Genomic DNA, 21282 nt, shown 5'->3' with positions numbered 1-21282 from the left:
GACCTGACTCCCATTAGACCATGGACCCCACTAACCCCATGCCAGAGACAAGACCAGCTGGATAAACCATGGGCCTGAGCCAACTGGTTAGGACTATCTGTGTTCATGGTATATAAACAAGCAGAGTTAACTAGCAAGGAGGTGAGAAATATTCACCTTTGGAGGGTGCTAAGATTCCTTCAAGCTGCCAGGGGCTATTTATGGCAGTGGAAGATGGAGTTTTCTAAACTGGATATGTCTGAAAATTGGCCTCTAAAACCCAAGCAATTTTCACTAACAAAATCAGGTCTACTGCTACAATTCATAGCCAATATTCTATTCAATTTTAGTGCCCACAGTGGTCTGGGTCTGTGCCATGTGCTATTGATAATATAAAAATTAATAAGACACACACATGCCCTCAAAAAGTTTATGATTAATGACACAGGGTGGCTATGGGGGCAGTAGGCAGAGCAGAGAGTGGAGGATGTTGTTGAGGATAGAAAGAGTGCACTGAAATAATCTAGGTGCCAGAACCTAGGTGCCACGGCCAAGTGCTTGGGCGGCTCAGAGAAGAGAGACATCAAGTTCAATAGAATATTGCAGGGAAGCCCTCATGAAGAACATGATTTTCTGACCTGGGCCTTGAAGGAGCAAAGAGGGAAAGGCTCAAGCTAAGTGCAAAGGTGAAAACACTGCAAACATATTTTGCAAGATCTTGAGCTGAGTGTCCTGACAGAGAACTAGAGAGCAAACCAGAGTGGAAGGGGAGTGGCAGATACCACAGAGAACAGTAGGGGACACTTGCCTCATCATTTCCCGCCCCCCCATCACTTGGTCTGATATTTCAGTTTCCTAAACATGCTGGGTCTAAAGTGTTTCTAGAATCTTACAGCATACCAAGAATGTGTAGCTTTCTCCTTTTTCTGCCCTCTCACGTTCCTCTCCTCCTTTCTGGATGGCAGCAAATTGAAAGATTAAGGGGACACACTAAAGCTGGTGCATGCCCCCTGCCAAATCACTCCTAATTCACTCAGGAATGAATGAGCCAAAGTAGCAGCATCCTGGTGATGCAGGGGAAGGGAAGGCAGGAGATGTGGCCTCTGCTGTCTCTGCCACTACCTCTGTGCAACCTTGGGCAAATGACCTAACCTTTTCTCCCTCTATTTCATCAGTTGTAACAAGGGGGTTAGATCAAGTGATCGCGGATATTTTTCCCATTATGAGATTTTCTGACTCCTTCCATTTTATCATTTTAGAAGACCAATACCTTCTTCCTGAAGGGAAGCATCACATAATCAAAACAAGATTTAATGGTGTCACATAAATAAAATGCCTAAGGGTTGGGAGTAGAGGGCAGGAACTCAAATTACTTGAATACAATAGTGGCAGGTCAGCCCATAATTGAAGGAATGTGTGTGCCTTGTAATACAGAACTATGCAAGCGTCAATATGAACAAAGCTTGTGCAAGCAGGCTGGCAGAAAACAGCTGGACAGAGATGTAAGATTAAAGTGTCATTGTTGGTTGTGTTGTTCAAATATAGAATTTTCTTTCTATCTTGATTTTTCTTTTAAAAAGGTATGACTGCTGAAGAACAGACTTGTGGTTGCCAAGGGGGAGGTGGAGAGGGGAAGGGATGGACTGGGAGTTTGGGGTTAATAGATGCAAACTATTACATTTAGGATAGATAAGCAACAAGGTCCTACTGTATAGCACAGGGAACTATATCCAGTCTCCTGGGATAAACCATAATGGAAAAGAACATTTCAAAAGAATGGGGCTGGGCTTCCCTGGTGGCACAGTGGTTGAGAGTCTGCCTGCCAATGCAGGGGACACGGGTTCGAGGCCTGGTCTAGGAAGATCCCACATGCCGCGGAGCAACTAGGCCCGTGAGCCACAACTACTGAGCCTGTGCGTCTGGAGCCTGTGCTCCGCAACAAGAGAGGCCGCGACAGTGAGAGGCCCGTGCACCGCGATGAAGAGTGGCCCCTGCTCGCCACAACTAGAGAAAGCCCACGCACAGAAACGAAGACCCAACACAGCCAAAAATAAATAAATTTTTTTAAAAAGTATACATATAAAAAAAAAAAAAAAAAAAGAATGGGGCTTTCCCTGGCGGTCCAGCGGTTAAGACTTCGCCTTCCAATACAGGGGGTGTGGGTTCAATCCCTGGTCAGGGAGCCAAGATCCCACATGCCTCAAGGACAAAAAAAAAGACCAAAACGTAAAACAGAAGCAATATTGTAACAAATTCAATAAAGACTTTAAAAATGGTCCATGTCAAAAAAAATAAAAACAAAAAAAAAGAACGTATATATGTGTATAACTGAGTCACTACAGCAGAAATTAGCACATTGTAAATCAACTGTACTTCAATAAAAAATAAAAACAAAACAAAACAAAAAGGTATGACTATTAATACCAATTATAGAATACATGAAACTGATTTTATCACATAGTTGATTTTATTACATAATTTTAAAAATTAATTTATTTTTATTTATTTATTTTTGGCTGCGTTGGGTCTTTGTCACTGTGCACGGGCTTTTTCTAGTTGCAGCGAGCGGGGCTACTCTTCGTTGCGGTGCACGGGCTTCTCATTGCAGTGGCTTCTCTTGTTGCAGAGCACGGGGTCTAGGCGTGCGGGCTACAGTAGTTGTGGCTCATGGGCTTAGTTGCTCCGCGGCACGTGGGATCTTCCCGGACCAGGGCTCAAACCCATGCCCTCTGCATTGGCAGGCGGATTCTTAACCACTGCGCCACCAGGGAAGCCCTATTACAGAATTTTAATAATTCTATCACATCTCCCCAAAAGGCCCTTTCTCTTGGAAGTGGGAGGTAGGGCATATCCTGGGTCCCTTCAGGCTCCTCCAACGCCACACCTACCAACAGACTACATTAGTAAAATAAGAACTTCTTCATAACACACATGCCGTGCTGCCATTCAGAACCTTTCCATAAGGAAATGAAGAACTCTCAGGAAATGTAAATCCTTTCTTTTTCCCATTATCCATCCAACAGATAGGAAAGAGAAGAAAACACAGTGGTATGTGAACCGCCAGATTTGTTTGTCAGCTGGAACGACACCTCAGCCCATCTTGTACTGTCTGGTGGCTGTGGGATGAGAACAGAAGAAAGCCCTGAAAAGCAGATGCCAGTTGTCTTTGTCTCTTAATTTCTTGGATCAGTTTATATCTTGAACCATGTGAGCTCTGAATTCTGCCCTTCCTCTGTGTGAGGCTGCGCTGGCTCTGGGCGAAGCTTTTTTCAAGCATAGGAGAACAAGACAGAAAGCATCTGTGCCATTAGTAAGGGATAAGTGAGATGGAGCCAGCTCAAGGCTGGTGGGAACGTGTCCCTCGGGCCTGCCTCCTTCCTGCCCCTTGCCAAGGTCTGGCTCAGCAGTGGGAGAGGGGAACTGGGGAGACGCATGACCCAGAGGCGAGCTGAGGTGGGACACAGGTGTGGTTTAAAGGCAGGAGGCACTGGAAGGCATTTGTTCTTGGGACTTCAGCCTAGACATAAAAATCTACTACTTATTCTTCCTGTAGAAACCTGTAGGATAAAGATAGTGGGTTTGCTTACAATCTTCCAGCAGCTTTTTTCTTCTGTCCTTGTTGTCTGCCCAAGCATACCCTTGTCCTTAAAGTTAAGTGTAAAATACTGAATTTTTGCTGAGTTTGGACTCTTTTTTTTTTTAATTTATTTATTTTTGGCTGCATTGTTTTTTTTTAAAATTAATTAATTAATTTATTTTTGGCTGTGTTGGGTCTTCGTTTCTGTGCGAGGGCTTTCTCTAGTTGCAGCAAGCGGGGGCCACTCTTCATCGCGGTGCGCGGGCCTCTCACTGTCGCGGACTCTCTTGTTGCGGAGCACAGGCTCCAGACGCGCAGGCTCAGTAATTGTGGCTCACGGGCCTAGTTGCTCCGCGGCATGTGGGATCTTCCCAGACCAGGGCTCGAACCCGTGTCCCATGCATTGGCAGGCAGATTCTCAACCACTGCGCCACCAGGGAAGCCCTGGACTCTTTTCTGATGGGCTGTTAAGTCTAAATGTGAATTAAGTACCTCCACACACTCTTGGGTTCCTCCAAACCCAGAGATGGTTCACCCCACTGTATCCTGTCCTTATTTCTCTATCATTTCACACTTTGCTCCCAGAAGCCCATATGATACATGTCAGGTCAAAGCTAATTAGATTACCCCCAGATCCTTGGAACAGAGGAACTATGAAGTCCATTTCAGAGATGAGAAAGCCAAATCTCAGCTAAGGAAAAAGAGCCTTGTAGAGTTGACAGGGAAAATTTGGGGCTGAGTAAAATGGAAGATGCACAGCCACCCCAGAGTGAGACGGTGGAGACAGCTTGTCTTTTCCCATCTGGAAGGATGCTAGCTGCTCACCTTCTTCTTTTCTCTCCTCAGCTCCAGGTTCCACCCATGATTGAAATTCTCAGACTCCCACATCCACAAGTCTCCCCATCACCCTTGAATCTCCTAAAGGAAGGCCCTGCTTGTAGACTCCTGTAAATATCACCCATCTAGGGCTTCCCTGGTGGCGCAGTGGTTGAGAATTTGCCTGCCAATGCAGGGGACACGGGTTCGGGCCCTGGTCTGGGAAGATCCCACATGCCGCGGAGCAACTAGGCCCCGTGAGCCACAGCTACTGAGCCTGCGCGTCTGGAGCCTGTGCTCTGCAACAAGAGAGGCCGCGACAGTGAGAGGCCAGCGCACCGCGATGAAGAGTGGCACCCGCTTGCCGCAACTGGAGAAAGCCCTCGCACAGAAACGAAGACCCAACACAGCCAAAAATAAATAAATAAATAAATAAATAAAATAAATAAAAATAAAAATAAGGGAGAGTGAAAGCATCCTCTCTCTTTCCTTACCCTCTCCCTCTCTTAATCCACTCCCCAGAGATAATCACTGCTTCAACTGTAAAACTGGGAGAGGCTTTTCTACCCTTTGGGTGATAGTCCCTAATCTCAAAGCCATGACAACCTGCACGTGTGCAGAAGAGGCAATAATAATAATAAACACTCTGCACATTGAGAGTTCACTATGTGCCGAGCACTGTTGTAAGCATTTTTGCATGCCCAGCTTTTTCAATATGCACAACATCCCCATAGGATGGCAGAGGCAAGATTCAAACCCAGGCATTTGACTCCAGGGTCTGGGCTGGACATGACTCATTCTACCTCCGTGCGTATCCTCCCCATCCTCGTGCTGTCCGCACTCAGCCAGCCACTGCTTGTTCCTGGCTCTCCGATCCAACCCTTAGCTTGGGAGTCAGACAAATCTTGGCATAAATTCTGTCTCTACCACTCACTAGCTATGTGACTTTGGGCAGTTTTCTTAACCTCTATGAGCCTCGGTTTTCTCATCTGTAAAACAAGGAGACCTGTCCGTGAGGAAATAAATGTAAGAAATGCTACACCATTAACAAAAGTACCTGGTACACTCTAGATGCTTGATAAACATTTTTTTTGGCGGGGGGGGGCGGGGGTGCGTCACGCTACACAGTGTGTGGGATCTTAGTTCCCCGACCAGGGATTGAACCCAGGCTCCTGGCAGTGAAAGCGCAGAGTCCTAACCATTGAACCACCAGGGATATTCCTCGATAAACGTTTCTTAATGAATATTTGTTCAAATGAAAGTGGCAATAGTAGATCCTAGCAGTAGGTTTACCTTTATTATACCATCGTATTATAAATAATAGGCTGTTGTCTCCTATTGACACTATACTCCTAGCACCTTAATCTCTATGAGATACACTAAGATTATTTGTATTGAGTGGCGTATCTCACACCAGAACCGAAAGGGACATTCTTTTTTGGCTGTTTATCAAGAACCTCATTTCCAAACCTGTCACATACAGACATTTGCAGCAAGCATTCTGGTGGTCATTTTATTTTTATATCCTAAATCTTGATAGCATGTGCCCAATGGGTTAGGGTTTTTTCTAAATATGGTACCTGACACTTGCTTAAGCCAACCTGGCCTCAGACATATATTTTTATAACAGCTTTGTTGAGATATAATTTATATACTTACCATGAAATTCACCCTTAATTTTAAAGTGTACAATTCTGTGGTTTTTAGTGTATTCACAGAGTTGGGCACCCATCATCACTATATAGTCTAGAACCCTTTCATCACCGGAAAAGAAATTCCATGCTCCTCAGCAATCACTCACCATTCCTCCCACTTCCCCAGCCCCTGGCAACCACTCATCTACTTTCTATCTCTGTGATTTATTCATTCTGGACATTTCATATCAATAGAATCGTACAATATGTGGACTTTTGTGACTGGCTTCTTTCACTTAGCAAAATGTTTTCAGGGTTCCTTCACGATGTAGCATATATCAGTACTTCATTTCTTTTATGGCTAAATAATATTGTCTTATATAGATATATTGCCTTTATTTATACATTTATCAATTAATGGATATCTGGGGTTGTTTCCACTTTTGTCTGTACTGAATAATGCTGCTACAAGTAAGCATGTACAAGTTTTGTGTAAATATATGCTTTCAATTCTCTTGGGAGTGGCATTGTTGGGTCATATGGTAACTCTATGTTTACTTTTCTGAAGAAGGGACAGGCTGTTTTCCAAAGCAGCTGTACCATGTTACATTCCCATCAGCGATGTACAAGGGTTTCATTTTCTCCATATCCTTACCAATACTTGTTACTGTCTCTCTTTTTAAATCATAGCCATTCTAGTGGGTGTGAAATGGTATCTCATTGTGGTTTTGACTTGCATTTTCCTAATGACTAGTAATGTTGAACATATTTCATGTGCTAATTGGCCATTTGCACATATTCTTTGGAGAAATGTCAATTCAAACGCTTTGCCCGTTTTAAAAACTGGGTTATTTGTTGGCCTCAGATTTTTTTTTTTTTTTTTTTTTAGAGATATGCTCCCTGTACATTCACAGTAATTATTCTGGAATCTAGTCTTTGTTTTCAGATTCCTGGGGGATATTTTTCTTTTTTCTTTTTTTTTAATTTTTATTTATTTATTTATTTATGGCTGCGTTGGGTCTTCGTTTCTGTGCGAGGGCTTTCTCTTGTTGTGGCAAGTGGGGGCCACTCTTCATCGCGGTGCGCGGGCCTCTCACTATTGTGGCCTCTGTTGCGGAGCACAGGCTCCAGACGCGCAGGCTCAGTAATTGTGGCTCACGGGCCTAGTTGCTCTGCGGCATGTGGGATCTTCCCAGACTAGGGCTCGAACCAGTGTCCCCTGCATTGGCAGGCAGATTCTCAACCACTGCGCCACCAGGGAAGCCCTCAGATATTTTTATAACAGTTGTTGTATGTATGGTATGTTGGAAGGATCACAGGCTTACCTGTGTTTGACCTGTGTTTGATTCTGGCTCCATCACTTAACTATGTGACCTCAAGCAAGATTATTTCATTTCTCTGAAACTTAGCTTTATTATCCATAAAAGGGGAGTCACACCTCTCTCCCAGGACTGTTATGAGGAAAAATGAGATGTAAAAGCATCAAGCGCAGATTGGGGTACTCAACAGACACTCAAAATTTGTTACACCCTTTTATCACTCCACCCACATCTTAGACATGTTTTCCCTTAGGAAGATGTATTTGACCCTGGCGGACCAATTTCAACATGGCCAATGAAGTGGATTGAAGTCTAAAAGGCAGGGCCTCCAGTTGGAAAAGGTCAGTGAGTTTACTGTGAGGTCCCCCCAACACATCCAACAATGCTTCCACTTTGGGGTAAAGGTTAGGGTTAGGGGTGACATGGCCTTGCTGATCTCTGCATGAGATCATCTGAGCAAATATAAGCCATCTCAGTAGCCTGAAAAATAGGACGGAGACAGTTATAAAAGAGCAATTGTAACCCCTTATGCCAGCACCACCAGTACCCTGTGTAACTGTCAGAATTTTGAATAGTAAGATTTTAAGAATGAGTGGCTTGAGACGGTTGGGTAACATGACATTCAGAGTCTGGCTTTTCATAAGAGCAAGTCTGGCTCTTGCTTATTAACAGTCTGGTAATGCACAAGGCCTGTCATTTGTTCTTTCTCTAATGAATGGATAGGCTGTTTAATTTCCTGATGGGCAACCTAGTAATTTTAATCTCCCACTCCAAGCTTTTGTCTGGCTTGTTCCACATGCATAAAAACAACCTTCTTCCTCTTGCTATCACATGCTGTTTTTCTTCCCATTAAAGCTCAGTTCGAAGGCCATTTCCTTTAAGTAGTCTTCTCTATTAGGGGAGGATAATCCCTGAATGGGTGGCCAGGCTGATAATTGCACTCAGTTACTAATCCTGTAATCATTTATTGAGCATGTATTATGTGTAAGACATTGTGCTGTGTCCTGGGAACACAAAAAGGAATATGACATAGTCTGTGCCTTCAAAGGCTCATGATGTGTTGGGTAAAATGGATGTGTAAACAGATATTTACAACTAACACCATGCTTCAATGATTGCCCCCAAAGTGATTTTCATCACCGGAGCACAGCGGGTAGAGCTTGCAGGAATAGCAGACTCCAAAGTTTCATCTTTCCTCAGGTATCCTTTGGGCAACCCCCCCATTTACATACAACCATTAGAAGAGAAGAGAAAAAACACACACATTCTTTCATTTTTCTGTGTCAAACCATACTTTGGAGAAGGGAACGAGCAGAGAAGAAATGAAACAGAGTAGATTTTTAAAATTACTTCTCTAAATAGAAAAATAAAAGGAGAAATCACAGGAAAGGATTACAATCAATTTACACTATTGTTTTGTTATATATAAGTAGGAGCTGCAGGGAGAAATTTAGGCGAGGAGAGAATGATTTCGTCTCCCATGTCCCCCAGAGCCTGACAAAGGTTTTCCTGCACCCCCACGAACAGGGTCCTCAGCCTTCTCTAGACTTCCATCTGCTCATATTTAAAATGAAGAGGTTGAATTATGAACTAATTGTTATTGGGCAGGAGAGTTCTAGCAGATGCAAAGAAAAGGCAGGGATTAGTCCTGCAGGGGCAGTAGAGAAGAATTCTTTCAAAAGTTTTAAACCAGCCTAAAATATGATAAATGGAATCTAAAGCCATGTCTGATTTCTGTAAGTGGTAAAGGAAGATACTTGTGAAGAAAAGTCCTTTGGTAACCTGTGTGTTATGGACTGAATGTTTGTGTCGCCCTACCCCCACCCCACCCCGCAATTCATACGTTGAAGCTTTAACCCTCAATGTGACTATATTTGGAACCAGAGCCTGTGAGGTGATGATGAAGGTTAAATGAGGTCATAGGGGTGGGACCCTAGTTTTATAGGACTGGTGTCCTTATAAGAAGGGGAAGAGATTCCAGAGAGCTGTCTCTCTGTCTGGTCTGTCCATGCTCAGAGGAAAGGCCATGTGAAGCCAAAGAGGCGATCTGAAAGCCAGGAAGAGAACTCTTATCAGAAAGCAAGCCCTGCCAGAACTTAACCTGGGACTTCCAGTCTTCTGAACTGTGAGAAAATAAATTTCTGTTATTTAAGACAAAAAATAATAATAATAATAAAAAATAAAATAAAATGAAGAGGTTGAACCAGCAGATCTTGACGATTCCTGATAGTTCTGAGAGCCTATGAATAAGAGTGGGCAGTCTATTCACGGGTTTATTTTTAGCTGGGAGAAAGGAAGAAAACATGAATAGCAGGAAAAATGGAGGTGTCTTAATGTTTATTTGGTTGTAGAGGGCAGTGAAGGCGTGAGAAGAACCCTGCTCATTGCTGTTCTTTCTCAGTGGTGACGCAGGACCACAGAACTGGAGCACAGAGCCCTATGGAAACAGAGAGGAAGCTCAGGAAGATTAGGAACTGAGGAAGACAGCCAACGGGTCCAGGCAGCACCGTTTTTCTAGATTAGGAAATGTGTAACCGGTAGTTTGTAGTAACCAGGCTCTAACGTGATAAAGAAGATGTGGGTATGAAGAATAGGTTTTTAAAATAAGGGACAATGGGGCTTCCCTGGTGGTGCAGTGGTTAAGAATTCTCCTGCCAATGCAGGAGACACGTGTTTGAGCCCTGGTCTGGGAAGATCCCACATGCCGTGGAGCAACTAAGCCCATGCGCCACAACTACTGAGCCTGTGCTCCAGAGCCTGTGAGCCACAACTACTGAGCCCACGTGCCAAAACTACCGAAGCCCACGGGCCTAGAGCCCGTGCTCCGCGACAAGAGAGGCCACTGCAATGAGAAGCCCGCGCACCGCAACAAAGAGTGGCCCCCGCTCGCCGCAACTAGAGAAAAGCCCGCGCACAGCAACGAGGACCCAGTGCAGCCAAAAGTAAATAAATAAAGTAAATAAATTTATATAAATAAATAAATAAGGGGCAATGGCAGGTGGCTAGCAGCCCCCGATAGATGTCCAGGACATTGTGCTATATAAACCCCAGAGATTCAGCTCCCTGGGGGACACTGGTCACGATGTTTGTGTAGCAAGGACTGGATGAGGCAGGATGCCAGTAGCACTCTGCAGGCACAGACTGCAGACAAACCGCCCCTGACTCGTATCTCCAAATGAAATAACACCTTGGGCCAGCCAACTTGCTTTCCCTCTCCATCAACAATGTTTTATCCTCTTATTTTCTTTTGATCACATATGTCAGATTCCTATTCTCTCTGATACATCGTTACACTTGGGTCAAACTACAACTGCCAAAACAATTAGTGTCTATTTAGAAAGATCCCCGGGCTTCCCTGGTGGCGCAGTGGTTGAGAATCTGCCTGCCAATGCAGGGGACATGGGTTCGAGCCCTGGTCTGGGAAGATCCCACATGCCGCGGAGCAACTGGGCCCGTGAGCCACAATTACTGAGCCTGCGCGTCTGGAGCCTGTGCTCCACAACAAGAGAGGCCACGATAGTGAGAGGCCCGCGCACCGCGATGAAGAGTGGCCCCCGCTTGCCGCAACTAGAGAAAAGCCCTCGCACAGAAGTGAAGACCCAACACAGCCAAAAAATAAATAATAAATAAATAAATTTAAAAAAGAAAGATCCCCAAGAAATACCTCCCAATCTAATAACTATACACGTGGCACAAATTATCATTATATGCTACAACCGATCCTTCTGGCCTCATTCATTTGTTCTCCCATGTATGTTTTCATTCATTTATTCATTCAATATTGAGCTTCGCTAAGTTGTGGACCTTGGTCAAGTCACTTAACCTCCCTACCTCAGTTTTTATCTGTAAATGGAATAATAGTAGCCATCTTAGAGGTTACTGTTAGAATTAAGTGAGTTATTATATGTGCCATGCTTGGAACAGTGCTTGCCACATACTAAGCACCATATAAGCATTAGATTTTATCATTATTATTATTCACTAATTTTACTACTATACAACAGGCTAAACACTCTGCTACCTTAGAGATTCCAAGATGTGCCTTCAAAGAGCACACAGTGGCCCAAAATAGTAGCCTTATAAAAAGTATTATCATTATTAATATTGAAAGGAAATGCACATTACACATAACCAGGAGAGAGAACTGAACAGAGAGTAACCAAAGAGATGTCGGAGGTGAGAGAGGGGAGAGTCTGATGCGGGCACAGGGAGAGATGGTGGTGCCATTGATACACTGAGTGTGAGCTGACGGAAAGACATTGGAGGCAGATGGATATCCAGATCTTATGGTAAGATGAGAGATCTGGAATGGAGACATCAATCTGGGAGTCACTGAAATGTAAACAATAGCAGGAGTATATGAGAGCCAGCAGGAGGAAGCTCCAACATGTGAGCAGAGAACCCAAGAGGGAACCCTGGGGGAGCGTCCTCATGAAGAGACAAGTAGAGAAGGAGAAACCTGCGGAGGAAACTGAGATGGAACCAGGAGAAAGTAGGAGGACAACCGCAAGAGTGACGCCAAAGAGATCTCGGGAGAGGGGAGTTTCAGTGAGAAGCGTGTGATCAATAGGGTCAGAAGGGCTTCCCTGGTGGCGCAGTGGTTGAGAGTCTGCCTGCTAATGCAGGGGACACGGGTTCGAGCCCTGGTCTGGGAGGATCCCACATGCCGCGGAGCGACTGGGCCCGTGAGCCACAACTACTGAGCCTGCGCGTCTGGAGCCTGTGCTCCGCAACAAGAGAGGCCGCGATAGTGAGAGGCCCGCGCACCGCGATGAAGAGTGGACCCCGCTTGCCACAACTAGAGAAAGCCCTCGCACAGAAACGAAGACCCAACACAGCCATAAGTAAATAAATAAATAAAATTTAAAAATATATATATATATATTTTAAAAAATAGGGTCAGAAGACTGAAGAGTCCATGGGATTTAGCACCAAAGAGGCCACTGCGAGCCATTCGGGGAAGGTGGAGGGATGCGTCCAGTCCTCAGTGAGTCCAGATATGGGTGGAGGTGAAGTGGCTACAAAGAGGTATGACTATCATAAAACCTGGCAGCCCTCGTAGGGAGGAAAAGGGGTGAGCAGCTAGAGAGGGATGCAGGATAGAGGAGTCGCACCTCCCACCTCTCCTCTCTTCCCTCCTCACAACTCTGGGTCTAGCCATGGTGAAGTGCAGAAAATGCCATGCTCTGAACACACTGTGTCATTTGCAACTTTATACGTTAAAAAAAAATTGTGGTAAAATACATATATAACATAAGATTTACCATTTTAACCATCTTTAAGTGTGTACAGTTCAGTGGCATTAAGTACATTCACATCGTTGTGCAACCATCACCACCATTCATATCCAGAACATTTTCATCCTCCCCAGCTGCAACTCCATGCCCATTAAACAGTAACCCCCCATTCCCTTCCACCCTCAGCCCCCGGTAACCACCAATCAACTTTTTGTCTATAGTTTTGACCACTCAAGGTACCTCCTATAAGTGGAATCATACAACATTTGCCCTCTTGTGACTGCTTAATGTCACTCAGCATGTCTTCAGTGTTCATCCATGCTGTAGCATATGTCAGAATGTCTTTTTAAGGCTGAATAATTTTCCACTGTATGTATGTACACACCACAATTTGTTTACCATTTGTCCATCAATGGACATGTTGATTGCTTCCACCTTTTGGTTATTCTGAATAATGCTCCTATAAACGTGGGTGTACAAATATCTGTTTGAGTTCCTGCTTTAACTCCTTTAGGTATACACCCAGAAGTGGCATTGCTCGGTCGTATGGTAATTCAATGTTGAATTTTCGAAGCACCACCACACCGTTTTCCGTAGCAGCTGCACCATTTTACACTCCCACCGACAGTGCAGTTCCAGAAAGGGTTCTAATTTCTCTACATCCTCACCAACACTTTGTTATTGTCTGTTGCTGTTAAAAAAAATAATAGCCATCCTAATGGGTGTGAAGACCTTTATGCCTTTTTGCGTCTTAATGTTAGACAAAACATCCTGCTTCCTCCTGTCACCCACTCAAAGCCTAGTTACCCATCAATAACTTCTCAGTTCCTTTGAGTGGATTCTGAGAACCACTCCCAACAGAGTTAACCACTTTTTATGCCTCATGTTTGTTACTTACACGTGCTTACTGGATTGCACATGTCACATTGAGGAGAACTATAAGTTTTCAAATCTCTGTCCTCAATGTAGACACGTACACCTTAGAGAATGGAGATTAATTCCTAGTCGTCATTATATTCCCTTATCCTAGCACAGTGACTGGCATGACAGCCATGCTTTTCTCAGCTTAATAAATAAGCTTAAATAAGGAATAGTTCCTGCCCTCAAAGAATTTATAGTTTTATTATAATTTTAGGACACGCATAAATATATGAAATCTTAAATAATAGGAGGTCAGGACAGGAATAAAGACGCAGATGTAGAGGGTGGACTTGGCGACAAGGGGAGGGGGAGGGGTGGGCTGGGACAAAGCGAGAGAGTGGCATGGACTTACATATACTACCAAACGTAAAATAGATAGCTAGTGGGAAGCAGCTGCATGGCACAGGGAGATCAGCTCGGTGCCTTGTGACCACCTAGAGGGGTGGGATAGGGAGGGTGGGAGGAAGACGCAAGAGGGAGGGGATATGGGGATATATGTATATGTGTAGCTGATTCACTTTGTTATAAAGCAGAAACTAACACACCATTGTAAAGCAATTATACTCCAATAAAGATGTTAAAAAAAAAAGAAAAAGTGAATAAATAAATAAACAATAGGAGGTCAATGAAAGATGAGATGCTCCAAAGAGGGATAACAATAACTTTCACGTGGGTCGTTGAGGGCAGTAGCCTTCAAATATTTTTGATCACATTAACTCTCTCAGTAAAAAGATTCTGAGCACAACTCACCATATATAATATGTATGTAATATATTACTTATAATATATATAATACATTATAAGTAAATTAATTATATATGTGTCTTATTTTACTATTGTGCCTTAAAAATATACACAAAAGAAAAATTAAAAGAAGATGTGATAGAAAAAGCTGCCTACTGAATGGGAGAAGATATTTGCAAGTGATATATCTGATAAGGGGTTAAGATCCAAAATATGCAAACTAATGAACGAATACAACTCAACATAAAAAAAAAAAAAAAAAAAAGCCGTTTTAAAAACTGGGCAGAAGGCTTGAATAGACATTTTTTGAAAGAAGACATACAGATGGCCAAAAGACACAAGAAAAGATGTTCAACATCACTAATCATCAGGGAAATGAAAATCAAAGCCACAATGAGATATCATCTCACACCTGTTAGAATGGCTATTCTCAAAAAGACAACAAATAACAAGTGCTGACAGGACGTGGAAAAAAGGGAACCCTCATGCACTTTTGGTGGGAGTGCAAACTGGTGCAGTCACTGTGGAAAATAGTATGGTGATTCCTCAAAAAATTAAAAATAGAACAATCATATGATCAGTAATTCCACTCCTGGGTATTTATCTGAAGAAAATGAAAACACTAATTTGAAAAGATATATGTACTATGTTCATTGCAGTATTATTTATAATAGCCAAGATATGGAAGCAACCAAAGTGTCCGTCCATAGATGAATGGATAAAGAAATCTTGGTGTGTGTGTGTGTGCATGTGTGTGTGTGTCTGTGTGTATGTCTATATATATATATATATAGACATACACACACACACACAATGGAATATTACTAAGCCATAAAAAAGAATGAAATCTTGCCATTTGCAACGACAAGGATGGACCTCGATGGTATCATGCTAAGTGAAATAAGTCAGACAGAGAAATACAAGTACTGTACGATTTCACTTATACGTGGAATCTAAAAACCAAACAAAAAACAATGAACAAACATAACAAAACAGAAGCAGACTCATAGCTACAGAGAACAAACAGGTGGTTGCCAGAGGGGAGGCGGGTGGAGGAGATGAATGAAACAAGTGGAGGAGATTAAGAGGTAAAACTTACCCAGTTAGAAAATAAATAAGTCTGGGGGATGAAATGTACAGCATGGGGAAAGTAGTCAATAATATTGTAATAACTTTGGTGTCAGATGGTAACTAAACTTATCATTGTGATTATTTTACAATGTATAGAAATATTGAATCACTGTGTTGTGTACCTGGAACTAACATAGTGTTGTAGGATAGAAATCCAAATAGCAAAAAAAAAAAAAAGAGGATGCAACAGAAATATAAACAGAAGTGTCAGTATTTTCTTCCTGCACCCCAATGGATTGCCTTGGCACCCCATTCCGGGGACCAGTAATCTAAAGCAGTGGAATACAAAATGGGGTCTCCCCAGCCAGTGTTGGGGCACAGCCATTTTGTCACTAGTCTATGACATGATAAGCAAAAAAAATGGAAAGTAAGCATCTAGAAACTTGTATAGCAATTTAACTAGGTACATTCAAGTCTGCCAGACATCAAAATTTTAAAAGTGGCCTTGTATTTTGTACTCTTTGCTTCTTACTTCATTTGTCTAAATTATTTTTTATTTATTTATTGAATGAATTTAGTAATTAATCTTTACTGTCTTTTATAAAAGTATTCACTTGGAAATTAGAAACAAAACAAAACAGAAATCTGTGCTTGGGAAGCACAAGAATAGACAGTAAGTCTTAGGCCCCTGAGCTGGAAGGGCCTCGGAGAGCTGTCTGTCCTCTGGGCTCAGAACTGGGGGACCATCGTGGCTGCAGTGGACTAGGAAGGGTCCCATTCCTCCTGACTGCTCCCTGCCCAGGACGGGGTAGTCTGCTCCCTCCTGAGCTCCCAGAACCCTCTGTACACCACACAATAAACGTTGCTGTTCTGAAGTAAATTGGGATGTTTGGGGAGAATTACAGGCAGGGAATCTGAAGGGACTCCTGTCCCCAGATCCAGCATGACACAGGGGCGTCTAGGGTGTGTGTCTGCTTTCCCTCCTCTGTTCCATTACACGCCACCTTGCTGTCCTCTGACCAGAGCCCTAAGCACTCTGCATTCTCCCTTCCCTATGGACACTCCATAAATATTTGTGGGCAAGGCCAATGAAAACATTAAAACACCATTCTCTTTTCAGACATACTGTGTTGATGCCATTTAATTGGATGTTTTCGTCCCTGGGTTCATAATTCTTTTGTTCTAGCTTAACTACCAAATTCAGCCTCGCGTCACAGCCCGCAACTCATGGAGTGAGTCTGTGCAAAATGGGGCAATTTAGCAAGCAGCGCTCCATTTATAACCCTGGTGCTCGACATGAGCAGCGGGGGCTCTTCCATTAACATGCACAGTCACCAGCCCCTGTCCTGACAGCTGCCGAACCACAAACTTCTCCAGAAACCAGGTGTGAGACCCCTTCTCACGGCAACCCTGAGCCAGGTGACAGGCGTGCCCTGCAAGACTCTGCCCTTGGCCCCGGGGACCTCCCTGGAAAAGGCCAGGGCTGGAGCATACAAGATCTCCTGTTTATGGAGCATTTACCACATGGGCTGTTCTAAGTGCTGAGCGCACAGCAGCTTGTTCAATTCTCCCCCAAATCCTTTGAGGAAGGTACCTTTTTTTTTTTTTTTAACTGTGGCAAAATACACATAACATAAAACTTACCATTGTAACCATTTTCAATTCAGTGGCATTTAGTACATTCACATTGTTGTGCAACCATCACTACCATCCATCTCCAGAACATTTTCATCTTCCCAAACTGAAACTCTGTATCCATTCAATAACAACTCCCCATTCCCCTCCTTTCTCCCGTCCTTGGCAAACACCATTCTACCTTCTGTCTCTATGAATTTGACTACTCTAGGAACAAGGACAGTATTTTTATTATTACCCCCTTTACAGAAGAGGAAACTGAAGCACAAACAGTTTAAGTAACTTGCCCAAGGTAACAGCTAGCAAATGCAAGAGCAGGCAGTCTGGCTCTGGAGCCCACTAAGCCATGTGAAAGTGCACAGAAGTCCCTCTGGGGAGACAGCCAGATGCCTCATTTCTTAATGCCTCATCCGTCCACGACACGCGGCTCTACCCTGATAAGCAGCAGAGCAGCAAGGTACTCTTCAGGTCCAAGACTCAAGGTGGGAGAAAAAGAAACTGGGATGATTCAGACCACTCAATTTATCCTCTCCCAGTACATCCCACCACACACGTGCACAAACACACACACACACACACACACACACACTGTAGTGGCAAGAACCTGACTTCTGGATTCAGACAGACCTGGGTTCCAGGCACAGTTCTGTGAGGTACTAAATGTCTGCTTTTGGACAATCTGTCTGACCTTTTGTGAACTTCCATTTCTTCTTCATTAACGTGGGAATGATATTATTTACCTTACAGGTAGGCTGAGAATAAGGGTTAAATGAAATGAATTTGGAAAACCATCAGGCACAGAATCTGACACAGAGCAGAAACTCAATCGTTGTAACTTCCGTCCCCCTTCTTTTCCACTTCACCCTTTCTTGAAAAGAAAACTGAAAAACCTCCATGAACGCGCTGGAGCTTGGCCAGTCTTTGGCTGTTGGAGCTACCAAGTGTGCTGGGGAGAGAAGAAATGAGGAAGAGGAAGAGGTGTGGTGGAGGGGAAGGAACGGCTGGGATTCGTTCATCTTGGGGGAATGAAATTAAATCCCCAGAAAAATATGTGCTGCCTCTTGCATCTCAAGTATTGGCAGGAAAATTAGAACAATGGGACACGGGTGGGTTCACAGTAATACTGATGCTGTAAAGAGCCAAATCCCTGCCTGAGCTTCCATCCCCTCGGGCAGTAGGCAGGCTGGACAGCTCCTGCAGAGCCCAGTGTATTGTCCACTGGATCCCCAGAGCCTCACAGCATGCCAGACACACGGGGTGGGGGGGTGGGGATGGCGGCAGTGGGGGGGCAGTAAATACCCACTGAATCAGTGAGTGAGTGGAATACATGTCACTTGACCACAGTGCCTAGAGTGTATTTTTACTTAGGAAGAGTGAACTGCCTGGATAAATATTTCAGTGTGGATTCCCCCGTGCTCTCCACAAGAAAAAAAAAAAGTGAAGTTTGGGGCAGGGGGTTGGGGGTTGGGGGGTGGGGAGGGATTTGATTGATGCTTTCAGCCACCTGGGTCATGAGGCAAACTTCCTGAAACTGTAAATCCAAGGAGCTTAAAAGGCCTGAAACTCTGGGGTGTTCTAAGTTCTGCTGAGATTGCTTGCAACTGGAGGGCAAGGAAAGGGGGAGCTGCTGTGCTCCCCAAATCTCTTCTCCCCTTTGCAACGATCCACGGTATTAAAGAAACAAGAAGTGAGCTATGAACGCTATGCCTGCTTCTCTGGAGAAACAGGGGCAGCTTCAGGAGACCATCTGGAACAGGTAAGGGGCTCCAGAAACAAAGGCATGCTTCTCAAGGAACTAGGCTGCTGGGCATTGGCTAATGAAAAAAATAGGGGAGAGAGATTTAGCAAACCAGAAAAATAGAGACACAGAAAAGAAAGAAAGAAGGCAGAAGCAGAAACGGTGATGGCAGAGAAATAAACTCCACAGTACAGAAAGCCACAGAAGAAAGTCAAGGAGAAGGGAACAGCAAGGCCAGGTGGTGGAGATTGAGTGAGGGAGTGAAAGCAAGGCTCCAAGACGGGGCTGGAAGAGTGAGACAGAGAACAAGACTCAGCCTTCAACTACATAAAATCTCATGTTGTCTGCGTGCGGCCACCTGTGCAGAACAGCAGATGGAAAGCCAGGTCCTTCCTGTTCCTCAAAACAAAGTAGACTTTTTAGTGAGACAAAAATTCAGAACTTACTGCAGAATTGATTGGTTCCTTATCCTCTTCTTCAATGTTTTGCTTCTGCAAACAAAAGAGCAAAAATGCCGGCTCCCTTTAATTTAACAGCTAGATAATTTCCAAGGAGATTTTGGAAATGAAGATCATCAAGTGTGATCCTGGAAAGTGATCAAGCTGAATAGCTGGGTTTAAAGGGATGTTGCTATAAGGATAAGATACTTGGGCTTCTCTGGTGGCGCAGTGGTTGAGAATCTGCCTTCTAATGCAGGGGACACGGGTTCGAGCCCTGGTCTGGGAGGATCCCACATGCCACGGAGCAACTGGGCCCGTGAGCCACAACTACTGAGCCTGTGCGTCTGAAGCCTGTGCTCCGCAACAAGAGAGGCCGCGACAGTGAGAGGCTAGCGCACAACGATGAAGAGTGGACCCCTCTTGCCGCAACTAGAGAAAGCCCTCGCACAGAAACGAAGACCCAACACAGCCAAAAATAAATAAATAAATATTTTTTAAAAAAGAAAAAAAAGATACTCTATGACATTAAAAAGAATTTGGCCCTGATGCCATCTGAGCAGCTTAGCCTGGGAAATGGGGCAGGAATGAATATCAAAGTTTAATCCCCCAGATCCTGGAGATGGGAGAGACCCTCCATGGATTCTCCTTGTGAACCAGAGGGCACAAATGTCTTTCATATTCTAGGTTCCATGAGGAACCCCAGGGAGCTGTAGAGTCCAGGCCCAGATGTTCCATCCCTGGAGCTGACAGGCTCTAATCAGAGCTATGGGGCCAGCGTGCCTGGGATGCTTACTGAGGCACTCAGCTCTAGGTTGGATGAGGGGGGTCTGGGTCATACTCTCCGGTCAAGGGTAGCTTCTCTGCTCACCCCACTATGCTCTTCAGATAGTCACTTCTGGTAATCCTTGACAGGAAAAGTTTGAACATTGCCAAATGAAATGTCTGGCTCTTTTTAAAAATCAGTACTCTCTATGTGAGGCAGGTACCTGTGGTCCTATAGGTGGAGACTGATTGCAAACGGCCCTTTTATGTGGGCTTAATGCACCAGATTCCCAGTGGACAGAGAATGAGCATAGATGTAACAGAATCTGACTATCATGGGGTAGCTGTCTGACCAGCCTGACGGGGCCCTCTTGGCCCTCTTGGCCTCTTCTGCAACCGCTGGGGGAAAAGCTTCAGAACAGCCATGAAATTCCAGTCACCAAGGAAAGAACAAGTGTCCACAAGGGTCTCTGCTTATTCTAAGGCCTCTGACTTCTCCTTTGAGATAGTTGGACTTTACTCTTTTTAAACAATAAGTTAAGTGCTCACTATCTGCCTCTTTGCTAAATACATTTCATATATTATTTCATATAACCCTGATGCAATACTCCAGGTGTTGGGTGTTACTGTCCCCAAATAATAGGGAAGGAAGCTGTAGCTCAGAGAATTTAAGTAACTCTTCCCAAGGTCACACATCTAGGGATGAGGGTCTGAACCAGTTCTTTCTAACCCTGAGCCCACATTCCTAATCATACACTATAGTACCATTTAAGAATTTTAACAAGGAGCTTCAACAAAATTTTAAAAACACAATGATGGGTTCATCAAAAGGAAAAATAGGCTCTCCAGGTGTCTGTTTTCACTCCCCTGGCTCCAGGCATCCTTACCTGGTCAATTCCTCACCTGGCAGTCTGCCCTCAAGAGGCTGCATCCTCAGCACCTCCTACCTCATTGAGGAGAGCCTCTCTTCCCCCAACTTGTGGAGGATCATCTACTTAAACTAGGCCACAGCCATAATCATTCATTCCAGAAGGGGCTGTGATTCACATCTGAGCTTCGGAAAATGGTGTTAGTTTAATTTAAAGGGGAGAAGAAAGCAAAATAAAATGTGCAGATGCTGACAGATTTCTTCAGACCTTAATTTGCATTCATTTTGTTTTCAGGGCATTTGATTTGTTTTTTTATTTTCAAACTGTGTTGTGCCAAATGCAAGGAAAATAGATTTACTTAATCTGGATCCTGTGATTTCACTGTTTATTGATGTCAATACAGAGTAGATGAGGAGCGTGAAGACAGGGACATCAGATGGTTTTCCATCTTCCCTCTAGGAAGCAAAGACAAGAATCACCAAGCCCAGGACTTTTAGAGGCTTCGACAAACTTCAGGGCTGACAGTCACACTATGTGTCA

General features: G+C 44.0%; 1 protein-coding gene and 1 long non-coding RNA gene across 5 annotated transcripts in view; both read right to left on the bottom strand.

Annotated features, from left to right (window-relative positions):
* Positions 1 to 21282, bottom strand: part of NMNAT2 (nicotinamide nucleotide adenylyltransferase 2) — a 210666-nt gene that overhangs the window by 111343 nt on the left and 78041 nt on the right. The window lies entirely within an intron of this gene.
* LOC309666466 overlaps positions 1 to 21282 on the bottom strand; it is a 62143-nt gene that overhangs the window by 7984 nt on the left and 32877 nt on the right. The gene's annotated exons all lie outside the window — the stretch shown is intronic.

The sequence above is a fragment of the Balaenoptera physalus genome (assembly GCF_965194825.1).
Source record: "Balaenoptera physalus genome assembly, chromosome: 1".
Classification (NCBI taxonomy): Eukaryota; Metazoa; Chordata; class Mammalia; order Artiodactyla; family Balaenopteridae; genus Balaenoptera; species Balaenoptera physalus.
The sequence above is the reverse complement of the archived record's forward strand: the minus strand, read 5'-3'. Positions and strand labels throughout refer to the sequence as shown.